The sequence below is a fragment of the Prionailurus bengalensis genome, chromosome D4 (assembly GCF_016509475.1).
Source record: "Prionailurus bengalensis isolate Pbe53 chromosome D4, Fcat_Pben_1.1_paternal_pri, whole genome shotgun sequence".
NCBI lineage: Eukaryota > Metazoa > Chordata > Mammalia > Carnivora > Felidae > Prionailurus > Prionailurus bengalensis.
The window spans coordinates 74,172,492-74,185,428 of NC_057359.1; the positions used below are offsets into that span (position 1 = coordinate 74,172,492).

General features: G+C 48.1%; 1 protein-coding gene across 16 annotated transcripts in view; it reads left to right on the forward strand.

Annotated features, from left to right (window-relative positions):
• Positions 1 to 12,937, forward strand: part of ZNF618 (zinc finger protein 618) — a 185,899-nt gene that overhangs the window by 84,481 nt on the left and 88,481 nt on the right. The window lies entirely within an intron of this gene.

The window sequence follows — 12,937 nt, forward strand, 5'->3', positions numbered from 1 at the left end:
CAATTTATAGATTCATTAACTTTTTACTACACTTGTGAAGCCAGGAAGAGGGGAATAAAGGAAATGAAATATTTGGTCCTCAACGTTTCACTAAAAGATGGTGGCCCTTAAATACGGAGGACAAAAAAAGCTAGGTAATTAAGGCCAGTCTGAAGAAGTGTTAGGAAGTGCTGTATCTTCCAGAAGGATCCAGAACTGGAATCTCCTGGTGGGGAGGAACACCTCTTTCAGCCCTCCCACCCCCACCCCCAGTAGCTCATCCATCTTTTCCTTATAACTGCTGATTATTTTTTCACCAGGTGGCTGTTCACCCTCTATGGCATGCCTCCCCATGGGAGCCCACCACTAGTGGGCAAACTCTGGCTGTGAACATACTTCTTATATGGTCGTGTGGTTTGACTCCTTACAGCTCTCTCATTTTATTTCCTTTTGGCAGAGTTAGGTGCGGCAGGATGGCTGAGTGTGTGGGCTTTGGGGCTACAAAAGCTTGATCTCAAATACCGGCCCTGTTGCTTAAACTAGCTGTGTGATTTTGGTCAAGTCACTTCCCCTCTCTGGGCCTCAGTGTCTTGATGTATAAAATCACAATAGTATCAGGAACTCTGGGAAAGACCCAGAAAAATGGCAACAGTATTCTTCACTGCACAGTTAAGTGGTGAGGAGAAAACAGGTTGGTTTACTAATGATCCGTGGCCTACACGCACATTTCAGACCGTGCCATGCGGTGGGACTGCTCCTCTGAACATTCTCACTTGGATCCCTTCCCTAGCCTAGCAAATCACTGCCCTTCTCAGGGCTTCAGTTTCCCCAGCTGTAAAGTAGATGAATAATTCCCAGTTAATGAGGATGTTGGAGGAGTTCAAACATACTTAACAAGCCTTTTAGAGTTGCTGGCACATAATAGTATCTCAGTACACAGCAGCAGTCGTGGGGGTGTTGTGGTTGCAGCTCTGTACAGTGTAAAAACCTCAGTCTCAGGGTCTGCTCTACAAAAGAGGCAGTAGGCTGAGCAGCTTCAGGGGGAGCTTGGACTTCCCAGGGGATGGGTGTGTATCTGGGTTTAGCCACCACGTCTGTGCAAGTGATCTCATCCTCGAGGACAGACTGTAAACGATGTCTTCACAGAGTCACACGTCTTCATTCCGGGGAAGGATAGCATCCCACCTTTTCCCAGTACCTTCCTTCATAGATGTGCGGCATGTGTCAAGTACGATGAGTTTTTCCTCAAAAGCAGTGACGATAGGAAGCTAAGCAGAAAGGAGGAAACCTTTTGGAGCCACGCAGAGCAAGTGCCTTGGGAAGTACCATATATGTATGTCATGTTAGCGTATATGAAGTTATACAGAGAGTTTTGGTTCTATTCTTGACATTTCGCTTCGGTACCTAAGTATCTTTCTTACAGCTCTCCATCGTTCATGAACATCTGTTCTGATGGCTTTGTAAATAGTTACCTTTTCAGATTGTATGTATAGACCGTTTCCCGGGTTTTATTATAAATAGTGCAGTGGACCTCTTTGGGCATGAATTCTCTTCCTTCTTTTGTATGATATTCATAGAATCTGTTCCCCAAAGCAGATTACTGGGTCAAAGGATATGAGAGTTGGCAACACAGTTAGACAAAGGCAGCAGCGGACGTGACAGCTGAGGGCACACGGCTGCTTTGGAGATTCTTGTAGAAGAACCCCATTTGGGAGAGTTGACATGCACAGTGCTGCCTTCGCATCTTCTGTCTTAGCCGAGGCTTGTAGCTGCTGCTTGTTTCGTTTGCCCAAAGACTCTGGGCCGAGTCATGAGCTGGAAGCTGGAATACTGATCTGTGTGTGCCTCGCCTAAAATACACATTCAGCCCCATGATTGCGAAACCCCACGCCGGACCCAACAAAGGAGCGATAAGACCAACACTCATGAAAGGGGCTTGTTGATTGTATTCAGACACACGTGACCTTGCACCTGTTCCTTCCACCCCGACCTTTCTTTTCCCTCCGTATATCAGGACTTCTGGCTCAAAAGACTGTGCAGTGATGAGAAAGTACTGTGTGTTATGTACTGCAGATGTTCTCTATGAAGTCAGGAAGGGAGAGTCTAGCCTAATTCTGAATAAAATGGTGGTGGTTGTCTGGTATAGGGGAGGTCAGTGCTTTGGGTAGACTTCTGAGAATGGTGCGATATCTTTACATGTCTCCACTTAACTGATAAGTCATTTGACTTTCTAGGATTTCTCTGTTTTAACTAAATGTAGGCATTTTCCATATTCCATTTTCCATTTTCCATATATCCATATTTGGCTGTGAGGTTTGCTAACTGTTGGTACTCTGGTGCATCGACTTTTTGAGATGACTTTTGTGGTGATGGAGAAATGACAGTGACCACGAAGGCAGTGGCAGCCGTTACTTACAGAGCATTTACTGTGCCAGGCACTGTTCTAAGTGCCTTACATTTATTACCTCTTTTTACCACTTCATGATTTCATTAAATCAATTCATTTCAGGAAAGAGAAGCCAGACATGGAATCTTGGAAAGGGAGATGAGAGCCAGGAGGGGGAAGAAACTTACTATTTGTCTTAGAAGAAGTCACGGGGTTGACTTCTGACCCTGCCAGCAACTACTGACTTTGGGCAAAGTCCCTTCACCTCTGCCCCCTCTCCTCTGAAATGGAAATCATGACTCCTGCATTGTAAAGAATTAAATGAAGTAATGGATGCAAAAATCCTGTTGATCACTAAACAGATGTGAGGCATTGATAGGATGTGTTATTCCTACCTCACCCCAGACTCGGGGTTCTGGGAACCTGAGCCATTTTCCCCATTAAGGATGCTGCGTAGATGTTTTCTCTGTGCTGGGGCGTGTGCTGGGCGCTAGGGAATCCAGAGGCATGGCTCCTACCCGAAGAAGATGTATGCTCCAGCCTGGAAGACAGGTCATAAAAAGATGACTGAGTGTACCAGCTGGTTGATCAATACCATTTGAATGGCCCAGGCAATAAGTGCTTTAAGAAAACAGGGGAGGGAGATTGGTCCTGTGGCTTGGGGGAGGCGGGAATGGAGCCATCAATGAAAGGGAAAGGCCCTTTCTTCCTTTGCAGAATGTACTTTGAAAGCAAGCCTTTGGCCACAGCCAGGACAAAGAGGTTCGTAAGGCTGAGTCTGTGCCCTGTGGAACAGGGGCACTCTTGTCTTTCGTGATATGGTTAAGAAAGCAACACCATGAAGTTCCAGTGTGGATTTCGAATAGAGGCCCTGAAGGTGGAAAGTTCTGGTGCCCTAGGAGCATTTCCATCTCAGCCCTCCAGCTGGCCTCAGACTTCGGTACCACAGAGCCTCCACTCCTGACCCCCGTGAGCATTGTTCTAGATCTGGTCAGGAGATGCTTCTGGAGTGTCTCCTAGTTGCTTGGGTCTTCTGAGTGATGGGTTGGGAAAAACTAGCCTTCACATCATAAATTTGCTGTCCATCGTAGATCCTGAGCAAAGACTGGAAGTAAAAATATGCCGGAAGGCCACCCAAACATCCCACGCGTTGGGAGTCTGGGACTGGGTGGCTGGACGTCCATTTCTCAGACTTTCAGGGTCCCTTCAGGTCTGAGTTGTGACTCTGCTGGCTAGTGCAGAAGATGACACAATTCAAGGGAAGACAGTCCTTGCCCTGAGGAAGTTACAGTCCATACAGGAAGCTAGACTCAGGGACAGACCCCTTGCTGAGCTGTGTGTCCTCCACGAGCATCGTGATCTGAGCTGCTCAGCTATTGGGTTGACCCGGACTCCATCCTTTCCTTGCCCCTGCTGTGCTCTGAATTATAAGGAGCCGCGTTTCCCAGGTGCCCTCGTCCTCCGGACCTCAAGTAGTTGGGCCAGAAGGATGCCCAGCAAGGAGATTGGAAGGTGGGAAGAAGGGCCAAGCCCAGGCTGTTTCTCCCCACTCGCTCTTGCCTCTTGCAGTGTCTTCTGTGTAGCTACCTCTGGGATCCACTCCCATTGGGCGGCCCTTGCTGAACAGCCCCGACTTCCGTAACACCATCTCTTCCCTTTCTCTCTCCATGCTACTCCTTGGTTGCCTTCCTGTCCCCTGTTTGACTTCTCAGCCCATTCATCACCTGTGTCAAATCTCTATATTAAATTGCCTCCATTTTAAATACCTAGATGGCCTTCTCTTTTTCTGGGTCAGACCCTGTAGGACCTACCTTACCACCCAGATCAGGTCCCTTAGAGTATTTGACTGTTTCCACTCTGAATAATCCCATGGAAGCCATTGTAAGATCATGGCTGTGCTGATGAATTTAGGGTACCAGATTCCTTTTCCCCTTGCAAAGAAAACAGAATTATAGAATAATTTCAGAATAATCTGGCTGTGTAGATTTCTCAGTAGGCACCCACTGGGATGTGAGGAATTACAATCTTTCTTTTCTTCATGGGCCTTTCATTTGGTCGGAAAATGCATGAGCTCCTTCCTTTCCAACTATGTGAGGGACTATTTTGATTTTTGAAAAATTCATGCAGTCATTCTCCCCCTCCCCCTATTTGCCTGGGCTGTTGATCTTGTGATATATTTATAGAGATTGTGGTTGGCTGACCAGGAGTTATTTTGCAATAGGAATTTGTAAGATTTCTACTTCGAGCATGTGTTCCAGACTTCTCTTTCTTTAAAAAGAGAAAAGTCTTTCTTGGAGCATCCACTTTGCCCTCCTATAATTATTTTTGTTTCACAACCAAAGTAAGTTCAGTGTTTTATGCAGTTTTTTCTTCTTTCTTTCTTTTTCTTTCTTTCTTTCTTTCTTTTCTTTTCTTTTCTTTTCTTTTCTTTTCTTTTCTTTTCTTTTCTTTTTCTTTCCTTCCTTCCTTCCTTCCTTCCTTCCTTCCTTCCTTCCTTCCTTCCTTCCTTCTTAGTTTCTTGTGTGTATTTCTTTTGTTTCTGGTCTTCTGTCTTCTTTGGTATCCCTTTACGCTGAATTTTAAGAGGCCACAGCTCCTCCTTCATATAGGGATTGTTTTGCAAATGGGAACGTGGTACCCGATAAAGGGTGCTTTGGGGGCCAGGAGACCCCAGCTTCTCTCTAAAGGGAGGGTGTTGGAATAGTGTAGGGGGGGGCAAGCTAGTTACCATCCCCAGCTTTACCATGCTCACTGCAGACATCCGTAATCAGTCACAGTACTCTTTTCACCTGAGCTCTGATGTGACCCCAGAATCCACCTCAGCGCGTTGCCCCCCAGGGGCCACTACTAATTGAATAGAATTGGCACTGAAAATACAACCTGTTTGTGCCATTCTTGGACTAGATGATTCCCTAGACCCCATTCATCACCATGGTTCTCTGATAATTGGCAATAAGGTTCCTTTATGTTTTAAACCAACTGCTTGACCTTTATTAAGCCCCTTCTGTATGCAGCATAGCCCCGGGAGCTGTGGAGCCACAGAGGAGCCTTGAAAAGCTAGCCTTGTGGAAATTTTGGTTGGGAACAAAGCTGCAGAGAGTGGTGATGTTTCCCAGGTGCTCAGGCAGGTTGTCCCTGTGGCCAAGGATGGCTTCGTGGGGCAGGGCCTGGGACCCAGCTGGTCAGTGGACTGCAGTCTGTGTGGTGAGACAGCATGAGCAAAGACAGAAACACCAGAATCAGCAAGTTTCAGAAGTAGGAGGGTCCTCAGAACCCATCTGGTCAAAATTCTCCAATTTATAGGTAGGGAAACTAAGGCTCAGAGGAAAACAGGACTTGCCCAGATTTTAATAAATGATAATTTGATACCTACAGTTCAATAAATGCTAAGTCATTTTTAAAAAAATTTTTTTTTCAATGTTTATTTATTTTTGGGACAGAGACAGAGCATGAACGGGGGAGGGGCAGAGAGAGAGGGAGACACAGAATCGGAAACAGGCTCCAGGCTCTGAGCCATCAGCCCAGAGCCTGACGCGGGGCTCGAACTCACGGACCGCGAGATCGTGACCTGGCTGAAGTCAGACGCTTAACCGACTGCGCCACCCAGGCGCCCCAAATGCTAAGTCATTTTAATTATAAACATTTATATATCGTTTACTATCTACCAGGCATTGTTTTGGGAGCTTTGTAAATGTTAACTGGTTTAGTCCAAAGTATCCTCGTGTGGTGAGTAGTATCATGATCCCCATTTGTCAGATGAAGAAACTGAGTCTCACTCAGAGGGTTTTGTAAGTGGTGGAGTTGAGACTTGAACCCAGGCCATCCAGCTCCAGATTCTATGCAGGGAGGCACTGTGCCAAGTAAATTCTGCTGAAGGGATCAGAATATGTTTGGGTTTCTTCGTTTCTTGAATGTATTAATTTTACTCACCACCATCAGGGTAATCATAATGACATCATCCAGATCTGTGGCTCAGGTAGCCTTGTTAACACTAGCTGAGAATTTTACAGACTTTATACCTTTTTATCCACCCAGCAGTTGTGTTTCACGGGGATTTTTTTCCTCTGTTTTACATTGGGGGAAACCGAGGCTGTGAGGTGAGGTTTCTTGAGCCCGGTCACGGAGCTACATCCTGGCAGGATTTGAACGTAGGCTGCCTGCCTCCAGATGTGAGAGCTGGAAGGCTTCTGAGAGGCCGTCAGTCCAGCAGCCTCCCTGGACAGGTGGACAGAGGGAGGAGGGCAGAATTTGCCCATGCCAGCATTCAGGGGGAGGGGTCTCCTGGTGTGGGGATGCTGCTATTCTGGGCATGTCAGTGTCACCCTCGCCCTGTCACAGGAGGCCCAAGCCCTTTACTTTGGTCCTCCTTGAAGAGGTTTGAGGATAGCCTTTTCCTTTACTGACTTACTTAAAAATACCTAAGGAGGTGACTTTGAAAAACCCTGTCCCCCAATTCTGGGTTCAATAATTGGAGCTTGCAGTTCTCTCTAGTTATAATAGTTTTTTTTTCCTCTCTTGAAGCAAAAAAGTCTTTCTTTTTTCTTTTTTTTTTTTTTTAACTGCCCCCCCCCCCCCCGCACCACTTCCTGCTGATCTGAAGCGAATATTTATCACATATTTAATGAGTAATCTGAGTCTTGGCTTGGTGAGGCTGTACCAGGACATGGTTTATGGCTGATCTGGTTTTAACTCGCTCCAGGCGGTTTTCCCTGGAGTTTTCTGTAAAATCATAAACCTGGAGAGAGAATTTTTGTGGAATCCAGTCACATGACTCACTCTTTTGTAAATTGAGAGATTAACTGTGTGACTGTAAAGAACTGAGATGCATTTCTTTTTTGAAAAGAAAACAAACAGAGCAGCATTTATGCACCCAGAGGAGCGTGTCCACTCTTAAAGACGGGGAAGTCACTCGCCAAGGTCACCCCGCCGGGCCTTGGAGGCAGCATGGCATAAGGTTTGAGAACACAGACTTGGAATCAGAGCATCTGGGTTGGGGCCTGGCCGAGCGTCTTTCAACTGGTCCCTGCACCCTGCAAGCCTCTGGGACCTGACCTGGCCCACGGGACTGGGGACTGTCCCTACCACCCAGGGTGGTTGTGGAGATTACTCAAGACGGTATACCCCGTGCCTGAGCCCAGGGCTGGAATACAGGAGGTGCTCAATAGATGCTGGCTGCTCCAGGATCACTAGTATTGTCCCTGTTGGAGGCCCTTTATGCTGGATTAATAGCTGGCGCTATGTGGCTGTGAGGGCCCTCCCCTAAGCATGTGACTGATTAGCTCACTTAGTCCTTAGAGTGGCCCATGAGCTGGGCACCAGCATCACACCCATTTTACAGAGGGGGAACTGAGGCACTGAGAGGTCAAGTCACTGAGAGGAGAGGGTCCCGCTAGCAAGTGGCAGGGCTTGTGTCCCACCTGACTCCCAGTGACCGCCACCACCGCTGCTGGTGTTTTTCTTCACAATTTAGTCTTGGAGCCTGAAGGCTTTTTTTGACTGCTGGTCCTGGGGGGAGAGACCAGGCCTCATCTGGCCTAGGCTGAGGCCTCAGCTGACCCTCCCTCGATGCTGGCATCAGCCCCCTGTCGGGTCTTAATGCCTCCATGTTGCCTGCTCTAGCTGCCTTCTGCAGACACAACTCTGACCATGTTTCTCCCTGCCTAAAGCTCTTTGTGTTGGGTGAGAGGTGGAAGGCAACTCCCCATAGTTTCTCTGTGACTTTCCTATAAATACAGGGTTATTTAAAAAAATTTTTTTAATGTTTATTTGTTTTTGAGAGAGAGAGACAGACAGAGTGTGAGCGGGGGAGGGGCAGAGAGAGAGGGAGACACAGAATCGGAAGCAGGCTCCAGGCTCCGAGCTGTCAGCACAGAGCCTGACGCGGGGCTTGAACTCACAAACTGCGAGGTCATGACCTGAGCCGCAGTTGGACACAACCAACTGAACCACCCAGGCACCCCTACAGGGTTATTTTAACATAAAAAATTTAAAAAAATATAAAAAATATAAAAATATATAAAAATTATTTTTAAAAAACCCATAACGTTTCTGGACCTGACCCCAGGAACAGCTTCACCTTTTTTGATGTGGCCTTAGAACTTGTGATCTGCCCCCGCTGGACAAATAGCATTTGCATACATTAAACAACCAGGAATTCTCATGGATCCTTTAGATCCATGTGTGGATTGTGGGCCCCAGCTGTGCTGGCACCAGTGCCCTGGGATGAGACCGAGTCTTGGGGTTCGGCATGAGTCCCGCATGGCCGCCTGGGGGAGGCTGCGGCCTCTCCTGTCTGACGTCAGGACGCCGCCCTCCTTCTAAGGTCCTTGGGTCAGGCCCCACTTCTGTCTCTCCCGGGTGCCCAGATCTGTGCACAGAGATCATGTCCTCTGCACACAGTCGAAGACAGACCAGGTTCCTCAATGGCTGCCTTTATTTGTATGTTTTTAAACCTACCATTTATTGAGTGACTGCTGTGTGCCAGCTCTGCCCCACATGCTCTCCACACACTGTCTTAGGTGATCCTTGGCGCTCCCAGCAATCCTTTGACCCAGAGCTTTCTCTCCTCCACTGCTGTCCCCAACTGTTGCCATCTCTTCCCTGGAAGATGACAGTGGCCTCCATGCTGGGCTCCCTGCTTCCATCCTGCAGCCAGTGGTTGCTTTTGGAGGTGCATGAACCTTCAGGAAAGCCCGTGAGCCTTGGAGTGAAGCCCAAACCCCTGTGCCTGGTCTGCATGTGCTCAGTAATCACCAGCTGTTGATGGTATGACGGGGACAGTAATGACGAGGTGGTGGCAGTGATGATGACGATGTCAGCATTAGGGTCCTCTCCTGGTCCATCTGGCTGTCCACCAGAGGGAGAAGAACCTGCCTACACCTGGCAATGACTGTGAAAGGAACAAAACTGTACTGGTTCCATTCCTAGGAAATCTGATTTATTTCTTGACCACATGACTTCAGACAACAAGGGCTTGGGGAGGGGCAGAAGGGCATTGTAACAAAGAGGAATAAAGACATTGGTCATTTCTCTTTGTTCTCCCTGGTGGTTGGAAACTTGGCCAGTTGATGACATGTCTGGGCCTCCCTTGGCCTCTGGGCTCCGGACCGGGGTCTAATCAGGAGTTCCCTATGTGAACCTGGGCATGTCAGTGGGCTGGTCCCTTTGTCCAGGGGTAAGGCCTTCAGAGAAGGCTGTGGCCCTGCAGGCCTCAGTGACCCAGGCTTCCCTGCTGGGCAACATGGGGCCCTTCTCTTTGCCCTCTGCCACTCAGCTTGTGTTAGCTTCATTTGCATCTAGACTGTACATTCTCCCTATTGAGCCAGAGCTCTGTGTGCCCTGTTCCAGCCTCCCTCCCTCAGGGAAGCTCTTCCGACCCTGCAGTCTCTTTGGATCCTGTTGTCAAAGATGCTTGGGGAACCTAGGCCTTTCTCTTGAGAGCACATATCTCGGTTGGGAATTATAAGTTGATAGTGTGAAATAATTAAGCACAATCACTGCCCATCTCCCTGACCGTTCTTGTGGCTGTTGTGTCCCCAGTAACAACCCTGGTGTCCTGCACACACAGGCACTTAATAGCTCGTATCGGGGTGAATGATGAGGAATGAGGTCTGATTCGGCATCAGTTTCCCACGGCCTTTCTCAGAATCACATGTTTGCTGTGCATTCTATGAATACCCATTGAAAGATGCACTTCTTTGAACTCAGAGCCTTCTCCGACAGCCAACTCCCACCCCTCCAGCTCGGATCCCTGAGTGGTCTGTGGCTTTGAGTGACCACGTTCAGGTAGAAAGCAAATACAGAATTAAAAACCAGGCATCACGTGCTAGAAGCGTATCACTGAACGTGATGTCAGAAACAGGGTCTAATTAGGGAATTTAGAATATATTTCGTTTCCTGGGAGCGCTGTCCTCTTTGTAACATGCAAAGCTGTTGTTTGGTGTTGGCACAGTCACCCTTCATAGATGTTTTTCAAGAATGAAAAAGCAGGGGTGGCCTTTGCTTGAATTGGGGCCTGATGGTTCAGGAGGTGAATAGTTGATCTACATTGTTTTGGGCCAGGTTTGCCTTGTTGCTTCTAGACCTGAAGGGCCAAGTGTGTAGAGGAAATGGCCATTGACTGGGGTGAGAAGATGTGTGAGCCCTGGCCAAGTCAGGGACCTGCTGTGTGGCCTTGGGCAAGTCACTTGGCCCCTCTGGGTCGTTGGCTAATTCTTGGGCCAAGGGGGATAGTTAAACTGCAGTGTCTCCTGAGCAGGGTTTGGGGGAGGATTTGGTGTCGCGTGACGATCCGTGTCAGGCGTGTGACTCATCTTCTCATGTACCGGAGAGACGATTCCTGTTTTCTTGGTGTGGAGGCCCAAGGTTTTTGGTGTCTTCCCTGACTTTTACTTTCTGTCACAGCCTAGATCCAGTTCGTCAGGAGGTCCTGCTGGTTCTACCTTCCAGTATATTCAGAACCCACTTCCTTACCCCCTTGCTGCCACTCCCCTGGTCCCAGCCACACCATCTTTTACCTGGCCTCCTGCCTCCTTCGACCTTTGCCCCTGGTCCATTCTCAGCTTAGCAGCCAGAAGGATCTTGTAAAAATGGAAGTCAAATGATGTCACTTTGCCAAAACCTTCCGGTGGCACTCTAGGGTAAAAGCCAGAGGCCTTCAGTGGCCACCAAGACCCCACGTGGGCCAGCCTCCCGTACCTCTCCTCCTCTAGTCCTTGCTCATGGCACCCTTGCTGTTCCTGGAGCACACCAGGCACACTCCTGCCCTTGGGTCTTTGCACTGGTCATTCCCTTTGCCCCAGATACCAACTCCCTTACCTTCCATTGTTTGCCTAATGACACCTGCTCTTCTCACCTTACTTAAAACTGCAGCCTGTGGCCCCCTCCCTTGGCCCAGCATTCTGACTGCCCTTCCCCTTCTCTGTTTTCCCCTCACGGAACTAATTCCTTTCGAGCATATGATATATTTTACTAATTGATTACGCCTAGTGCTTCTGTCTCCTCCGAGTTGAATGTAATCCCCGTGAGGGCAGGGATATACCCCAACTGCCTAGAACAATGTCTGGTGTATATAGAAGGAGCTCATTAAATACAGGGTGAACAAATGACTTTCTCCTGATTTGAGTCTTGTGCCTCAGTGGGACAGACAGGAAATTCCAAGTTAAATTTTGGGGATCCACGGCTGCTGGAAAGGAAAGAGGTGTGTAAGTGAGGCTCAAGTTGTTTGGAACCCACTTGTCCTCCTGTCGTCCGGAATGGTAGGAGACGTAGAATGATCCTCTAGGCAGGGTCTGCTTCTCACTCATAAGTGCAGTGCCTCCTCCAGGCTTCCAGGTCGAGTGCACTTGGCTTCCCTCAGTCCTGAGGCTGAACGTCTTCCTACAGGGTCAGTTGTACCTGTTAGTAATATAAAACAGTATTTTTATATTCAAACATATGCACGTGTGAAGTACACAGGCTTATTTTGGAGTAATGTGCATTTTATACTTGTGAATATAACATTCATGTGAATTAAGAGAGACAATGAGACTTGAAAGGCATTTGGGCATGTGGGGAACTTCTTTTCTCTCCTGAGTTCACATTCACTTTTCCCTTCCAAGGGAGGAGAAAACCAAGAAGTAGTAAATGTTGGGTATTTGGAATTGTCCATCATTTGGATTTGAGTTTGTCCACCCAAAGCTGAACACAGTAGGCTTTCAAGGAATATCTGTTGAATGAATAAAGGAGTGAGTGATTATTTAAGATCAGTTGTTATACTTCATCCTAGTTGCCAATGCAGATCATTTATTCATCTAAGCAACTTCATTGTCATTGTTTCCCGAGAGATAACCTAATGGATTCAACCATATTTGCTGAATGTTTGCCATGTGTCAGGCCCCGAGCTGGGTGCTGGAGTCATGGCCATGTGTGGGATATGGTCTTTGTCCAGAAGGAGTGCCCGGCCTGGGCGACATTGGTGCTCCAGGAACTGTGGATCCCATCCCATAGAGTTGGTAAGAAGTGCTGGTGATGGAGTGTTAGGAGTGTTGGGGGAACAGTGAATAGGGACACGTCAAATCTGGCGGGGGAGATGGGGGGAGTCATTGATGTCTCCCAAGAGGAAGCAGTTTTTGCATTGCAGTAGGGGAGGGAGAAGGCAAGATCCTAATTATACCACCATGGGAATGTGCTGTATCGGGTCTGTCTTGGGCTTAACTGGCTGAGGCACCATTTTGGAGATGCCCTCTCCAAGATGGCGGCCCTCCTCCATCCTCTCAGGGCTCAGGGGACCATGAGCACCCACATTCGCAGTGGTACCTCAGCCTTGCTGAGCCTCTGGCTTGGTTCTCTTATCGCAGAAAGGCATTTCATTCTTCGAGATCAGGCAGCCAGGACCCAAGGAGCTGTTTTCCTCCATTGTGCAAGCATGACAAATCATTAATTTTTGATTGATTTGCTTAGAATTATGGGCGCTCCAGCATTCTTTCCGCCGCTGAACAGCTGTATAACAAATGAATATATCAGTGTGCACAAAAGATTGGAGATCTAAGAGAAGCAATTACGTTGGCCACCCTCCCCCACCCTCACCCCTTC